Here is a 15,960-nt window from a genome sequence, read left to right on the forward strand (position 1 = left end):
ACCCTAAACCCTTCTCACCATCGGATCGCCTCCCGCAAATCAACGGATGAGAGTTAAGCTAACTGTCACAGACAGTCTTGTCTCACTGACAAATGCAGGTATTAGGACAGGCCTTAGTTATGTTGCGTGTCTCGACGTACAGTGGATATTTAATCGTAAGTTGTGTTACAGGTTCAACATTCGGAGCTCCATGTGACCTTTTAATGCTAAGCATGCCCATATTTAACAACTATGTAACATATTAAGTGTTTTAATTAGAAATGAAAACTTTAAACCCCGTATCCGCCACCCTGTGTATATTTAATATATTTTAGGTTTTCTTTTATTACTGCAATGATTTCTTATTTTCCATTTAATAGGTGTACAATAGGTGTGTAGGGTGTTACAAATGGTATTAGAGCTCAGGTTCGTACACTGAGACTCTTTGGGAATTATATGTACATGAAATGAATGTGATTTCTTAAAATTAACTAAGTAAATATGTATGTGAACACAAAGACCCGCAACAATACAAAAAGGGTCAGAATGCAAAGGAGCCCAGGACCACCAAACCCGCTAGAAACAACTTATGTGAATGCTAACCCTGATATTTGGATACATCTGGGAGAAGAATCGAGTCAAGCTAATGTTGTTTTACTCGAAACTGTTCAGCAGCTACGTGCTGAAATGACTAATTTAAGAAGAGACAATGAACGACTACGACTAGAACATGAGAGAATTCTTAGAAGTTTATCCAATCGACAGAACCAACGAGATCCAGACCCTAGTGCTAAAGATAGAGAGAAGACCCCAATGGCTCAGCATGGAGAAGAAAATGCTAAGTCAGCTAAAAAACACGGGGAAGACAAAGAAGGTCACTCAGACAATGTTTCTGACCAGTGCAAGACAAAAAGAAAGAAATCTGAATTACAAGGAGAATTTAAAAAAATTAAACTGTCACTCTTTGAGGGGGAATCCGAAGAAGTAGTTGAAGCTTGGTTAATTGATATGAGCAAATATTTCTAGATTTATGATTACACTGATAAACTGAAAGGACATTTGGCAGTTTATCAGTTAAGGGGTAAGGCTACCCTTTGGTGGGAAGAAATCAAAATAGTAAGGAAAATTGATGAAGAACGTGTTACTTGGAAAGAGTTTCAAAAGAATTTCAAGGATAAGTATCTGACCGAACGTTATTATGACGAAAAAACAAAGGAATTTCACGAGTTAAGATCGGGAACCTTAACCATGGATGAATATGTAAAACGATTCACCTCCCTGCTGCGCTATGTGCCTTATATGCAAGAGGAAAAGGCCAAAATTCAGCATTTCATCAGTAGCCTACCCAATTTTATGAAGGAGAAGCTTGAGTTCGATTACCCAAGGAAAATGGATGATGTAGTGCGGAAAGCCCGCATCTGCTACCATCAAATGAAACAGAAAAATGAGGGACCTAAAGGAGGAGTGAACAGAAAGGGAAGGAACTTGATCCCAAATAGGCAAGCAAAATTTGTTAATGGCAGAAATGTACAGCAAAAACGTCTGAGTAAATTCCCAGTAAGGAACCAGACCAAAGTTGCATATTCTGAAAATAGACAGTCAGAAGGAGCTAATAAATCAGTTAATGACCAAAAGTTAAAGCCATCGCTGCAATGTTGGGGATGCAGAGAACCCCACTATTACAAAATTGTCTGCATAAAGCAAGAACGGAACAACTATCAAATATGCAGGAAGCATCCACTGTCAGAGAAGTGGCGAGGAGCATGCCCAGAATTAATGTTGCATTGGATGATCATCAAGCAGAATATCAACCCAACATGATTGAATGTGAAGGTATGATCGCTAAGAAACTTGTCTCTGTTTTGTTTGATCTCGGTGCTAGCCTAAGCTATGTTAGTCCTAAGGTGGTAGAAAAATGTCAACTGTAGAGCAGTAAGATTCCAAAACCTTGGTTAGTCCAGTTAGCCACCGGGACAAAAAGAAGGGTAGTTGCAAAAACAGAACATTGTCCTATAACAATCTTAGGACAACCCATTCACATTGATCTTAATATACTTCCTTTGGGTTCATACGACATTTTAATCGGGATGGATTGGTTGGAAAAATGTTGGTCCCTAGTTGACTGCAAGCAGAAAACCATCACTTTTATCACTGAATCAGGACAAAGGAAGGAACTTCAAGGAATCAAGACAAATACCAAATTGCATCCTATTACTGCTAGTCAGCTAGGAAGATGTATTAGGAAGGGCTGTCAGATATATGTTGTCCAGGTGGGATTTACGAACACCAAAAACAAAATTACCTCCTTCGAAAACATTCCAATCATTTAGGGATTTGTTGATGTATTTCCTGAATCCATTCCTGGATTACCACCCAAGCGTGATATCAATTTCACCATTAAAATAATTATGGGCATAGCCCCTGTATCCAAGGCCCCTTATCGCATGAGCATACCTGAGTTAACAGAACTCAAAATGTAGCTCCAAGAGCTTTTGGAGCCTACATATAATAAAATTTCAAAGTAGATTAGTGGGGTTGACTCTCTTGTCTTAGCTAAGATGGATCCCCATGTAGCATGGTGCAAGCTCATAAATTTTCCAAAGAATGTGGATTGACAATGTGAAGCAAAAATTGAAAATTATTTGCTTCAAGTAGAGAAGGTACAAAAATACACATGTAGAGTTTTGTTTTTGTTTTAATTTTTTTTCATATATCAAACATTTTGTTAGATAATTATGAAATTTATGTATCACACAAATCCTTCTCCTCTATTGTACCTTGACATACAATAATGTGGAAATCAACAACTTATGTGCAAGTAGAATGTAAAAGACTACAAACTTGTGATGAGTGAGACAATTCAATATTGAAAAATGGTTAGAAACGACTATGAGAGGAGAAAGAAATATGCACCAAATCGGCATGGAAGGAAACAATCTCAACATCAAATGTACACTTCACAACGTTTTTCCACATTTTGGGAGTAGAGTCTGAGGCATAAAAATCCTTTTGTGTTTATTTATAGGCCCCTACCTGGTAAAATACATAGCCAAAATATCATGGTGAATAAAGGAAAGCTCATGACTGCTACCATAAGAGTTCACCATGGTACCTCTGAATATTGAATTAAAGTTGCTATGTCAGCTAAAAGAATTATTTAATCAATTCTCAACAAAAGATCTACTTCTCTCCTATCAAACAATGTAATGTTATGTAGCGATTAGCTTTATTGATATATCTAGCTCTGCTTTAATCTAGTTCATCCAATGGTAAATTTTGAATTTGTCATTTTCAGAAAAACTAGGCCAAATGCGCAAAAGAAGTTCAAGAAGGACAAGCAAAGGCTAATCCAATCACCTTAAGAGAAAGTGGTAAAAGATTGTAAGCGTTTGGTCAAATGAGACACTTCAATATCGAAAAAGAGCATTTTTTTATCAAATATTTGCTATTGGAACTTGAAAGAATATCTTTGAAGATTGAGAGACAATCTATCTTGGAAAGGTTATAGAATCTGTAAATTTGGCATAATGTAAGTGATTCCTCTTTATCCTTTAACTCTAAATGACATGTAAATTTGGCATAATGTAAGTGGTTCCTCTTTATCCTTTAACTCTAAATGACATTTTGTTTACTGATTTTTATATTCATTGATCTTGTATATGTCACATAAAATTTATACTTTAAAGCATTTCTTTTACAACATCTACTACAATTGCAATTATATAAAAAAATTAAAAAAAAAAAAAAATTTATTTTTAGATACCATGTATATTATTTTGAAATTAAATGTAACTATCAGCCATTAAATAATAATAATAGATGTTTTTTCAACTAACAAAAGGTGTAACAATCAGTCGCTAAATAGTAATGGTAAAAATTTTAAAACGTTTTCAAGCTTTGATTAAATTAAATAAAGGAAATGTCCGTCACTAAATAGTAGATTCTTTCTCAACGAACAAAAGGTGTAACAATCAGTCGCTAAATAATAATGGCTCTTTCATTTAGAATCATATACTCAAAAAATTTAAAAGCGTTTTCAAGCTTAATAAAATTTATATCAAAATCGTGAAGCTTTCGAGTCAAATGAAATTAATTAATAGGTAGTCGTACTCGAACTTGTGACCAAAGATATTTTTTTAAGGAGGACCATCGTTTAGTTTACCATTTTTGTGACTATCTTCTAGCTTACAATTTGATGAGTTGGATTTAAAGAGGATTTTATAAATAATAATACAAGATTAAGCAATTTTAACTAAGAATTTGGGACGATTCTAGTATTTAAAGCACTAATCAGTGTAAATCTGTTTTAAATATGGATTTAACATGAGCAGAGAGGGATCCAATTTCTTCACATGATTTTTTTTTATGAGCCAACATTATTTAAATGTTTTGTATAATTCTTTTTTTTTTTTTTTTTTTTTTTTAGACTTTTTGAATTTTTTTTATTTTGGCTCACATGAGCAAAATTTCAACTTTGATGAGTACGGACATCCTTATACATCATATTGGGCTGTAGAATGAGCCTCTCTGCTCAATGAGCCTCTCGACTCAATAATATGTAGACATGGATTTTGAAGAAATTGATAATCTTATGAGGAGGCTAACACCTGAAAGACACAAACCGACACAAACCCAGTGGTGTTTAGATTTAAGTGTGAATGTATTAACATCATAGCCTTAGTAATCACACATTTGAGATTTTCATTTCCAATCACAAAATATATTTGTTTTCTAATCAAACTAACAAATAGACCCATTTTATAAAAACTGAGATCTATCACCAATGTGCCTACACTAAAGAAAGTACATAAATCTGTCAAAATCAAACAAAAATGTAATGTTTCAAGTACATAAAGATGGAAGTAGATTAGTGTTTTATGTAGAATACCAATGGCCCATGGATGTAGACATGTCATGTGAGTGTCAACCTTTAAGCCTTAGGCGTCAATTTTCATGCTCTATGCTTAAGTGTGTAGAATGTAGGATCACACGGTGTGGCTAAAGACCCAACAAGGACAACGATTTTTTTAGTAAGTTCAAAGATCCACTATGAATGAGTCTATGTTTGTTTTGAAATGTCATCTCAAAGTCTTAGTCTTATCGGTGTTGGATAATGTCATTCCTATCTTGAAATCTCAACCAACAAAATCATTAACTTTTTTTGTTTTCTACAAATTTATTTGAAATTGTTTATATCTGAATAATTTTGTTATTAAATAATTTTTTGAAATATAAAAATTAAATAATCCTTTGAAATATAAAAATGAATTTAATGTTTGGGAAATTTGTAAAGTGATTAAATTATATAAATATAATATGTTCAAATTATATTTTTCGGAGTTGTTTATGGAGGTGGAGGAATTGTCTGGACAGCCAAAAGTGGCGACAAAAAAATGTCAAAATCTCCTGTAGAGGCAATGTTTGAATCATGTTTTTGATGGTGGAAATGGATTCAGCACCATCAAAAAATTTCTAGGACGCTTAAAATTATGAAGTTTGACAGTTTTTACTTGGATTTACAAAAATCCCTAACAATTTTTTTCAAAATATTTCTGAGAGAAAAAAACATAATCGTTAGACTAGGGCTAATTTTTCTAGTTTCTTATCAAATTTCCAACTAAATCAACCAAAAAAAAAAAATCTTAAGAACCCCGAGGATTCACGAGTCACGTCATTAGAGTACTACACAAATGCTCTCATGAATTTGCGAAGTATATTCGCGTATTTTCTAGCATTTGGGCGCGTCACAATTTGTCTACATATGTATTCGAGTCAACCCACAATTTACTAACCAATGGAGCATGATCATTCCAACCAGGGTTGGAATTTGGATGTCTCTTTACCCATCATATAATATTTTTTTGACGTTTTGGGTTCTTATGCTCCCTGTCAAGAAACATTATGTTTAAAATTTTGCCCTTCAAGAGTAATGTTCTTACAATAAATTAACCCTTCACCAATAAATGTTTGATTATAAAATTACTTTTCAATAACATAATTATGTTAAATTTTCACATACTTATCATAAGGAAAAAACAAAATGACCATAACACACAAATGACTTATTAAATCTTGAATCTTGGTTTGAAATTGCATGGAACCTTCACAATAAAGTCTTTGGAACTTGAAATCAATTGTCCTTGCCCCAGACATGCCATAGCATTTGTATATATGAGATATGACTAAGGATATCTTATAGGACATATAAGATGACCAACATAGTAAAACTATTGAATGTTATCAATAACTCAAAAGTAGATTAATTAATATGGTTTATGTTATTATTTAGCATTGTTTTGGATAATGAGATATACAATAATGTTAACAACAATTAATGTATAGTATTTGAACCTTTTAAAAATTAAAAGAAAAAAACTATAATAAATGGACATTGTAGATCTCTTAACATCATGTTATAGGATTATGTTATGATTTCCTCCACTATTACATTCTTAGAGAACAAACACTTATAATATTAAATGTGGTAAAAGCATGCTCTCATCAAATCCTTCCTTCTATTTATCATCAAATTGTAGTAAAATAAATATATAAACAAAAAACCATTGTGTATTAAAGTAACATTAAATAAAATCATAAAAAACTCACTCTAATTAACTAGTTAGTTTATTTTTTAGACAAAATAATTTATTTGAAAATTCAAAATAATTTTCACCTTGGTGTATTATTTAGAGACTATACCCTTTAATATAACTTGTAGACATATCAACTAAAAATTAAATATATTTAAATTATAATACTTTGACAACTACAATTGTGGAGATTTCAACAAAAAAATATTGAACATTTGAAACATGTTTCTTTTTCTTATTGAAAGTATATAATCAATCCTAGGTAGAGTACTTGATGGTTATCCATTGCATATATTTCAAGTGTCATTTAAAAGCAACAATTTATATTATACCACTAGAAAGTTTCGATTCCCAATAAGACTAAGTTCCATGCAAATTAGGAGATAATTTTTTACATTACCTAATATAATATTTGATACAAAACATAAATATATGACACCCTAAAAGGGCAAAAGAACATAGCACCAACATCCACTTTTCATATCCATCTAATAAGAGAAATTTATTTTAAAACAAATTATTGGTTGTTTCAAAGTGATGTCACAACATACAAGTTTCCAAATTTCATTGCTCCAATGATAATGTAAGCAAAGAAATGAGTCAAGTTGCATGGAAGCTATTCATTAAATCCAAATATAGATGGAGATTGGATATATGTGAAAAAGACTCTCCTCATATTTAAATGCATCTTGAGAAACATAAAGGGAAAGATCCTATGCCATAGTAGAAAAATGCTCCAATCTAAATGTGTCACATCTTTCGCTGCATTTTTAAAAATGTTGGTAAGATGTGGGACACCTAGGTATATGAAATGAAAATAGACAAAAAAATATAAAAAACATCTCATTCTCCAATATGTAGTGTAGTGGGTCCTTCAATATTATAGAACTTTATTCTTTTAAGATTAATTTCACATACAAATGCAATACTTTGACCTTAATTATACTAGATAAAAATATATCATGTTGGAGTTCAATTTTGTTTTTTCATAAACATGTTTATGCTTTGGATTCTTTATATTTTTAATTCTTATCTATGTTTAATAGGTTTGGGATTAAAATAAATATTATCGCTAAAAATAAATATATCCAAATAATAAGTAATTATTGTTTTTATAATTGAATGATCTTCCTTTCAAATATTTTAGTAAGGGATTTTTAAGATTTGATTTTTCTGGCCACTTGGTAGATCCACATTTAAGATGGATCTAAGTTGGTTTAATTATTAATTATAATTATAATTATCATTATCATTATAATTATTAACTTTGATTTTTTATTTTTGATTTAATTTATTTATTTTTCTAATTTTATTTTGACTGAGTCAAATGTTATAAAAGAAATTACAACATCTCTACCATATTGGAGAGCGGTTTGCTCACAAATATTTTAGAAAAGAAGGAAATCCTCATTGTCTTAAAATATACATTATAACAAAAAAATAGTATTTACATCAAAACAAATTTATTAAATGAAAAAATCATTACTCAAATACAATATTAAAAAAATATCCCATTTCATTGTTGTATGTTTTTTATTGATTATTTAATATAGGGAAGTATATCTAAATATGTTAAGGTGATTATGATTACTAATTAAATTATTAATTAATAAGCCCCATTCATTGCAGCATAGGAAAGATTTCTTCAAACGCGTCACTGGTACTATTGTTGGTAGTGCATTGCCTATTGCAATTCACTTCCCATAAAGTTGAAGATGAATCCAGAGGGTGGTTACTTCTGGCTGTCTCCACAAAACAGACAAATATAATCCCTTTCAATTTGCAAGTGATCCACTAAATTAACCGACATTAGCAAATCATTGATTTGGTTCAACTCGGAGTTTACACCCTCAAAAATGGCAGAGAATCTGCAACCAAACATCCACCAAAAGTCCGTTCTGTGATTTGGCTAACAAAATAATGTGCAGAATAAAAAATAAAAGCAAAGCTGAATTTACTTTAGGTTTTCCTAGATGCCTTTCCCAGGATTTCAAAATTTCATTGTTGTGAACTTAATTTGAAGCATGGGGTGGATGTAAAATTATCCACACATAAGAATTATCTTATCACTTACAACAGTACTATGACAAAACCATACCAACGTTCCTAGAGACAGGATGGCTTGCTGGAGGCCGGACAAATGGCCATATCGAGGAGAACAAGCTCGTGGCAGCTTAGTCTACTACCTTTTGTTGAAATAATAATTTCACCTGCCGCATTTAATTTCTGAAAACCACCAGTCTCCCATCGGACCACTTTCGCTGAGGCAGTGGTATTCTCTCAAACGCCCCCGATACAATCAAAATTTGACGTGTGTCCCAAGTACTTTTTGAAAAACAGCTTTTTATCAGGACGTAACATTCGTTTTGTTTGGGCAAGCGATATTCGTCCAATTGCAAGGATGGATGATGACTGTTGATTAAACCAAAGTCAATGTACATGCTTGCAGCAAATGGATATTGCGTGAAGTTTCATTTTGACCGCTGATTTTATGAGTAAAATATTTAATGAAATTTATTATAGGATCATAGATGTAGGTAAGTCTTTTAATTTTAATGTTTTATATTTTCCACGGAAGTATGGGTGTAGTTTTTTTTTACGAAAGAAGTAAAAACATATATGTAATTTTTTATGTTCTTGCGTTGTGTAATGTAATGAGGAGAAGGGAAGCACGTATTAGTGTGTATAATGAAATATTTCACACAGCAGTGAAGAGGGTAATGTAAGTTTTTTTTGGGCGAATGTGTAATTTCCACACAGCATTGTGTTGGTCTCTCCAACAGAGACAGAAGTTCTTTTTATTTTTGTAATGCAACAGCGTGAATGAAACAAGAGGATTTTTTTTTTAGCAGTAAATGTAAGATTTTGTTTTTACACAGCAGTGAATGTAATTTTCTGTAGTTGAAGTCTGTTTTTACAGCAGTGGATGTAAAAGAGATTTTTACACACAGCAGTGTAAAATCTCAGGAGGAGACAGAGTAAATTTTGTTGTTGAAATGTTCTTGGTGAATCCCTCTGAGAGAGAGGAAGAAATTTGTAACTGAAGTTTTCTTTCATTAATGAATACAAGTTTTATTTTGTATGAGGAAAAACTATGTCTGCTAAGAAATTTTTTTTAAAGCTTCCCTGTCCTAAGATCCTGTGGCAAAACAGAGAATTGTCTCTGTGTTCAGTTTATTTGTTTTGGAATTTACCAGAAAATTCCCAACAGTGGTATCAGGGCTTGTCCAGGCTCTTTGAAGGTGTCAAAGAAGCTGAAGGAAGGTTCTTTTTGCTGCAGCAGCTTCTCCAGCAGAGTGAAGACTCAGTCAAAAATCCAAGGTATTTCTCAAAGTTTTTTTTTTGTGTTTCTGTTGAAGACAATGAGTTATTTTAATACACAGTCAAGCATTTTAAAGCATAGTTAAGGAGTGCAAGAATGGCCAGCACCAGCACTAGCATGGGTATGTTTAACACTCAGCTCCCATAATTTAATGGGAAAAACTATGACTATTGGGCAGTAACCATGAGAGCCCTGTTTGCCTCACAAGATTTATGGGAACTTGTTGAATATGGGTTTGAAGAACCAGGAGATGAAGATGAGTTTAATAGATTAACTCAGGCAAAGAAAGATCTGTTGAAGAGCAATAAGAAGAAGGATTCAAAAGCCCTCGTATTTTTATATCAAGCAGTGCATGAGAGTGTGTTTCCAGGGGTAGCAGCAGCCAAGACATCCAAAGAAGCATGGAAAAATCTCAAGACAGCCTATCAAGCCATGGAGAAAGTGAAGACAGCAAAATTACAGTTGCCGAGGAGAGATTTTGAGAATCTTTGCATGAAGGAGTCAGACAATATTGACTCATTCTTCACACAAATAATTGGTCTGGTCACACAGATAAGGACTCATGGAGAAGTTCTTCAAGAAAGGAGGATTGTGGAGAAACTATTGAGAGTCCTACCCTCAAAGTTTGATGTGATTGTCACCACCATAGAAGAGACAAAGGATCTCACAAACTTTTCAGTTGATGAACTTCATGCATCACTGATAACACATGAGCAGAGGTTGAGTAGAAATGAAAACTCATCTCTAGAGCAAGCCTTCAAGACCCAGATGCCCTTTGGAAGAGGAAGAGGTCAAGGCAGAGGAAACAAGAGAGGAAGAGGCAGAAGCTAAAACAGAGGTGGAAGAAACAGTCCAGCAAACACTCAAGGAAGAGGCAGCAATCCAAATCAGAACCAAGGCCAACGCAGCAGTCAACAAAGTGGACAACGTCATGCTCAAGGACAAAGGTATGAAAAATCCAATGTGCAATGTTATTATTGTAAAAAATATGGGCATTATGCAAATGAATGTAGGAAGAAGCAGCATGATATGAGTAATAGATCTAGTGCAAATTTCACTAGAGAAAATACCAGCCAAGATAATGTGTTGTTAGCTTGTAATATGGCTAAAACAAACAGTGATGATATATGGTTTCTAGATTCCGGCTGTAGCAACCATATGACAGGAAACATAGCCCTGTTTTCTGCTTTAGATCAAAATGTGAAATCACAAGTCACACTTGGGACTGATAGTAAAATTTCTGTTACGGGAAAAGGAGAAGTAAAAATATTTACAAACAAAGGTGAAAAGAAAACCATAGCAGATGTCTATTATGTTCCTGGAATGAAGTGTAACCTCTTAAGTATTGGACAGCTTGTTCAAAAGGGGTACAATGTTTTCTTTGAGAATGATGTATGCACCATCATGGATAGAGCACCCAGCAAAAGATGCATTGTTGAAGTGAAGATGACGAGGAACAGGATGTTCCCTCTCAGAATAAGGGAAGATTTGAAAAATAAAGAAGTAATAGCAGCACTGACACAAGAGGCTTTCCAAAGCATACCAAAGGATGAAAATTGGTTGTGGCACTTGAGATTTGGGCATCTCAACTTTGGAGGTCTTAACTTGTTGAGTAGAAAAAGAATGGTAAGAGGATTACCATTGATAGAGAAACCGGACAGCCTTTGTGAAGGTTGTATCTTGGGGAAACAACATAGAGAAAGTTTTCCATCAGGGAAAAGCATAAGGGCAAAGGCACCCTTAAAGATTGTCCACTCAGACTTATGTGGACCGATGCAAACTCCATCACTAGCAGGAAGCCAATATTTTCTAACATTCATTGATGATTTTACTAGAAAAACTTGGGTTTACTTTCTAAAGAACAAAAATGAAGTGTTTGAAAACTTTCGAAATTTCAAAGCACTTGTAGAAAACCAAAGCGGGTTGCATATCAAAGTTTTAAGAACTGACAGAGGAGGTGAGTATATCTCCAAGGAATTTCTACGTTTTTGTAGAGAAAATGGAATTCACAAACAATTTACAGCTAGGTACACCCCGCAGAAAAATGGAGTAGTTGAAAGGAAGAATAGGACCATCATGGATATGGCAAGGAGTATGCTAAAGGCAAAGCATTTGCCAAATGATTATTGGGCTGAAGCTGTACATTGTGTAGTATATATTTTGAATAGATGCCCAACAAAAGCAGTCACGAACAGAGTGCCAGAAGAAGCATGGAGTGGGAGAAAGCAAGGGGTCACCCACATGAAAGTTTTTGGATGTGTGGCTTATGCACACATTCCAGATCAGCTAAGGAATAAGTTGGACAGCAAAGGGGAGAAATGTATTTTCATTGGATACAATGAGGAATCCAAAGCTTACAGGTTGTATATCCCATCTACCAAGAAGTTTTTTGTGAGCAGAGATGTTCAGTTCATTGAGGAGGAAGCTTGGGATGGAAGCATAGAGAAAACAGTGAATGTTAAAAATTGTTTGTCTCGTGATGAAGATGATGAGGAGATGGCTGAAATACATCCCCAAACAGCAGTGCCAACACAAGGACAGCAAGAGACACCCTTGAGGAGAAATGAAAGTGCTTCTCCAAGCACACCACAAGGAGGAAATTCAAGTGCATCTTCAAGCACTTGTACACCAAATGAAAGAGGTAAGAAGTTCAGAAATCTAAGTGACTTTTATGATGAAGGTATGAATTCCTTGTTTGCTTTGTATTGTCATGTTGATGACCCTGTTCATTTCGAAGATGCAATTAAGGATAAGAAATGGATAGAAGCTATGGATGAGGAGATCAATGCCATAGAAAGAAACAAGACATGGGATTTGGTTGAACTACCAAAAGGAAAAGAAGTCATTGGAGTTAAATGGGTTTACAAGACCAAGAGTAATGTTGAAGGCAAAATAGAAAGACACAAGACAAGGCTGGTTGTCAAAGGATATAAGCAACAGTATGGGAGAGACTATGAGGAAACTTTCGTACCGGTTGCAAGAATGGAAACTGTGAGAGCAGTGCTATCCATAGCAGCACAAAACAAGTGGAACGTTTACCAAATGGATGTGAAGTCAGCATTCCTAAATGGAGTGTTAATGGAAGAGGTTTATGTTGAACAACCTCTAGGCTATGAAAAGAAAGGCCAAGAGCACAAGGTGTGCAGATTGAAGAAAGCTCTTTATGGGTTGAAGCAAGCACCAAGAGCATGGTACAGTAGGATAGATTCCTATCTACTAGAAAATGAATTTGCAAAATGTGAGGGAGAACCCACCCTCTACATCAAAGAAAAAGATGGTAAAATACTGATTTTTGTGTTGTATGTTGATGATGTTATTTTCACAGGCAATGATGTTTATCTTATTGAAAACTTCAAAGCAGTCATGAAAGAAGAATTTGAGATGGATGACATGGGTTTGCTGAGATACTTATTAGGAATAGAAGTAGATCAAAATGAAAATGGAATTTTTATCTCACAAGCAAAATATGTAAATGAAGTGTTGGAAAGATTTAATATGCAGGATAGCAAGGCAGCAATCATTCCCACAGTGATAGGATTAAAAATTAGCAAAGAGGACAGCAGCAAGGATTTTGATCCGAGTTTGTACAAGAGCATAGTTGGTAGCCTCATGTATTTGACTGCAACTAGGCCAGATATAATGTTTGTTGTTAGTTTAATTTCCAGATTCATGGAGAGGCCAAAAGAAGCACATTGGCAGGCAGCAAAAGGAATTCTGAGGTATGTTAAAGGTACTAAAAGGTTTGGAATTTTATATACTACTTCAGAATGTTCAAATTTAATTGGATACACTGATAGTGATTGGGCTGGAAGAATAGATGATCGGAAAAGCACATCCGGTTATGTTTTTCACATGTGTTCAGGAGCCATTTCATGGGCTTCTAAGAAACAGCCTATTGTGGCGTTATCTACAGCAGAGGCAGAATATGTGGCAGCTACAGCAGCAGCATGTCAAGTAGTTTGGATGAGAAGAATTTTAAGGATCTTAGGCCAAGAGCAGGCAAAAGGAACAGTGATTTTTTGTGACAATAGCTCAGCTATTGCATTATCCAAGAATTCCGTGCTTCATAAGACAACGAAACACATTGACACAAAGTTTCATTACATCGAGGAATTAGTAAGCAATGGAGAAATTGTCTTAGAACATTGCAGGACTCAAGAGCAGGTTGCAGACATTCTGACCAAGCCATTGGACCAGAAAAGTTTTGAATTTTTGAGGAAGTGTTTGGGTATGACTGAACACCCAGCAGTTGAAATTAAAGGGGAGTGTTGAAATAATAATTTCACCTGCCGCATTTAATTTCTGAAAACCACCAGTCTCCCATCAGACCACTTTTGCTGAGGCAGTGGTATTCTCTCAAATGCCCCCGATACAATCAAAATTTGACGCATGTCCCAAGTACTTTTTGCAAAACAACTTTTTATCGGGACGTAACATTCGTTTTGTTTGGGCAAGCGATATTCGTCCGATTGCAAGGATGGATGATGACCGTTGATTAAACCAAAGTCAATGTACATGCCTGCAGCAAATGGAGATTGCGTGAAGTTTCATTTTGACCACCGATTTTATGAGTAAAATATTTAATGAAATTTATTACAGGATCGTAGATGTAGGTAAGTCTTTTAATTTTAATGTTTTATATTTTCCACGGGAGTATGGGTGTAGTTTTTTTTTACGGAAGAAGTAAAAACATATATGTAATTTTTTATGTTGTTGTTGCGTTGTGTAATGTAATGAGGAGAAGGGAAGCACGTATCAGTGCGTATAATGAAATCTTTCACACAGCAGTGAAGAGGGTAATGTAAGTTTTTTTTGGGTGAATGTGTAATTTCCACACAGCAGTGCGTTGATCTCTCCAACAGAGACAAAAGTTCTTTTTATTTTTGTAATGCAACAGCGTGAATGAAACAAGAGGACTTTTTTTACAGCAGTAAATGTAAGATTTTTTTTTTACACAGCAGTGAATGTAATTTTCTGTAGTTGAAGTCTGTTTTTACAGCAGTGAATGTAAAAGAGATTTTTACACACAGCAGTGTAAAATCTCAGGAGGAGACAGAGTAATTTTTTTTGTTGAAATGTTCTTGGTGAATCCCTCTGAGAGAGAGGAAGAAATTTGTAACTGAAGTTGTCTTTGATTAATGAATACAAGTTTTATTTTGTATGAGGAAAAACTCTGTCTGCTCAGAATTTTTTTTTAAAGCTTCCCTATCCTAAGATCCTGTGGCAAAACAGAGCATTGTCTCTGTGTTCAGTTTATTTGTTTTGGAATTTACCAGAAAATTCCCAACACCTTCGCTTCTACTTTCTTGAATGGGTATTAATCATGTTTTCAGCAAAATATTAACCGTCAAAAATATGACTTAAGAAATGGTCTTCAAAATTTTCTAACCATCAAATACGTTCAAAAGGCCTTATGACGGGCAAAATGCCTGTCAAATTCCATCCCTGCTCACCACTATTCGCGATCATCATGCTTTTGGAAACAATTACTAACCAGAAACTAATAGCGTAGGTCTATCCCATAGGAATAACTACAAGTTAGAATATTATTGTTCTTATCCATTAAGTCGTGGAACACATAAAAAATGTGGCAAAGTGATCACAGAAACGACAACTGAAGATGCAAACCAGCGAGAAGGCGAGTAATCTCTCGAGGGATAATTTATGTCTTTCAATTAGCATTCCTCATATTCTAGACCTTTTCTTTCAATCGAAATTCCTCGTATTGTATACCTTTTTATCGTCATAGCTATAATTGCATTGAACTTTTTTTCTTTGTAAAATTTAGTGGCATCACATATATCATCATGGCACCACAACGGTTTAGAGATAAAGCTCAGAAAGGATGGACAGAATAAAACTAAGTAAATAATCAACAAGTAACACGGCTCAATATTTCCATATTTATGCAAATTTCCTTACTAGGATGCCAAATTTTGATTTCCTAGAGTTTTTATAGTGGTCTATAAATATATTCCTTCATATTCTTTGAAAGAGTTTGAATTTTTTACCCTTCGACATTTATCTTGTAAAAGTTGAGGATCTTTTATCATGTTGTTGGGGCATAGA

The sequence above is a fragment of the Pinus tabuliformis genome, chromosome 5_2 (assembly GCF_031772625.1).
Source record: "Pinus tabuliformis cultivar Carrire ecotype Pingquan chromosome 5_2, CPIR1, whole genome shotgun sequence".
Classification (NCBI taxonomy): Eukaryota; Viridiplantae; Streptophyta; class Pinopsida; order Pinales; family Pinaceae; genus Pinus; species Pinus tabuliformis.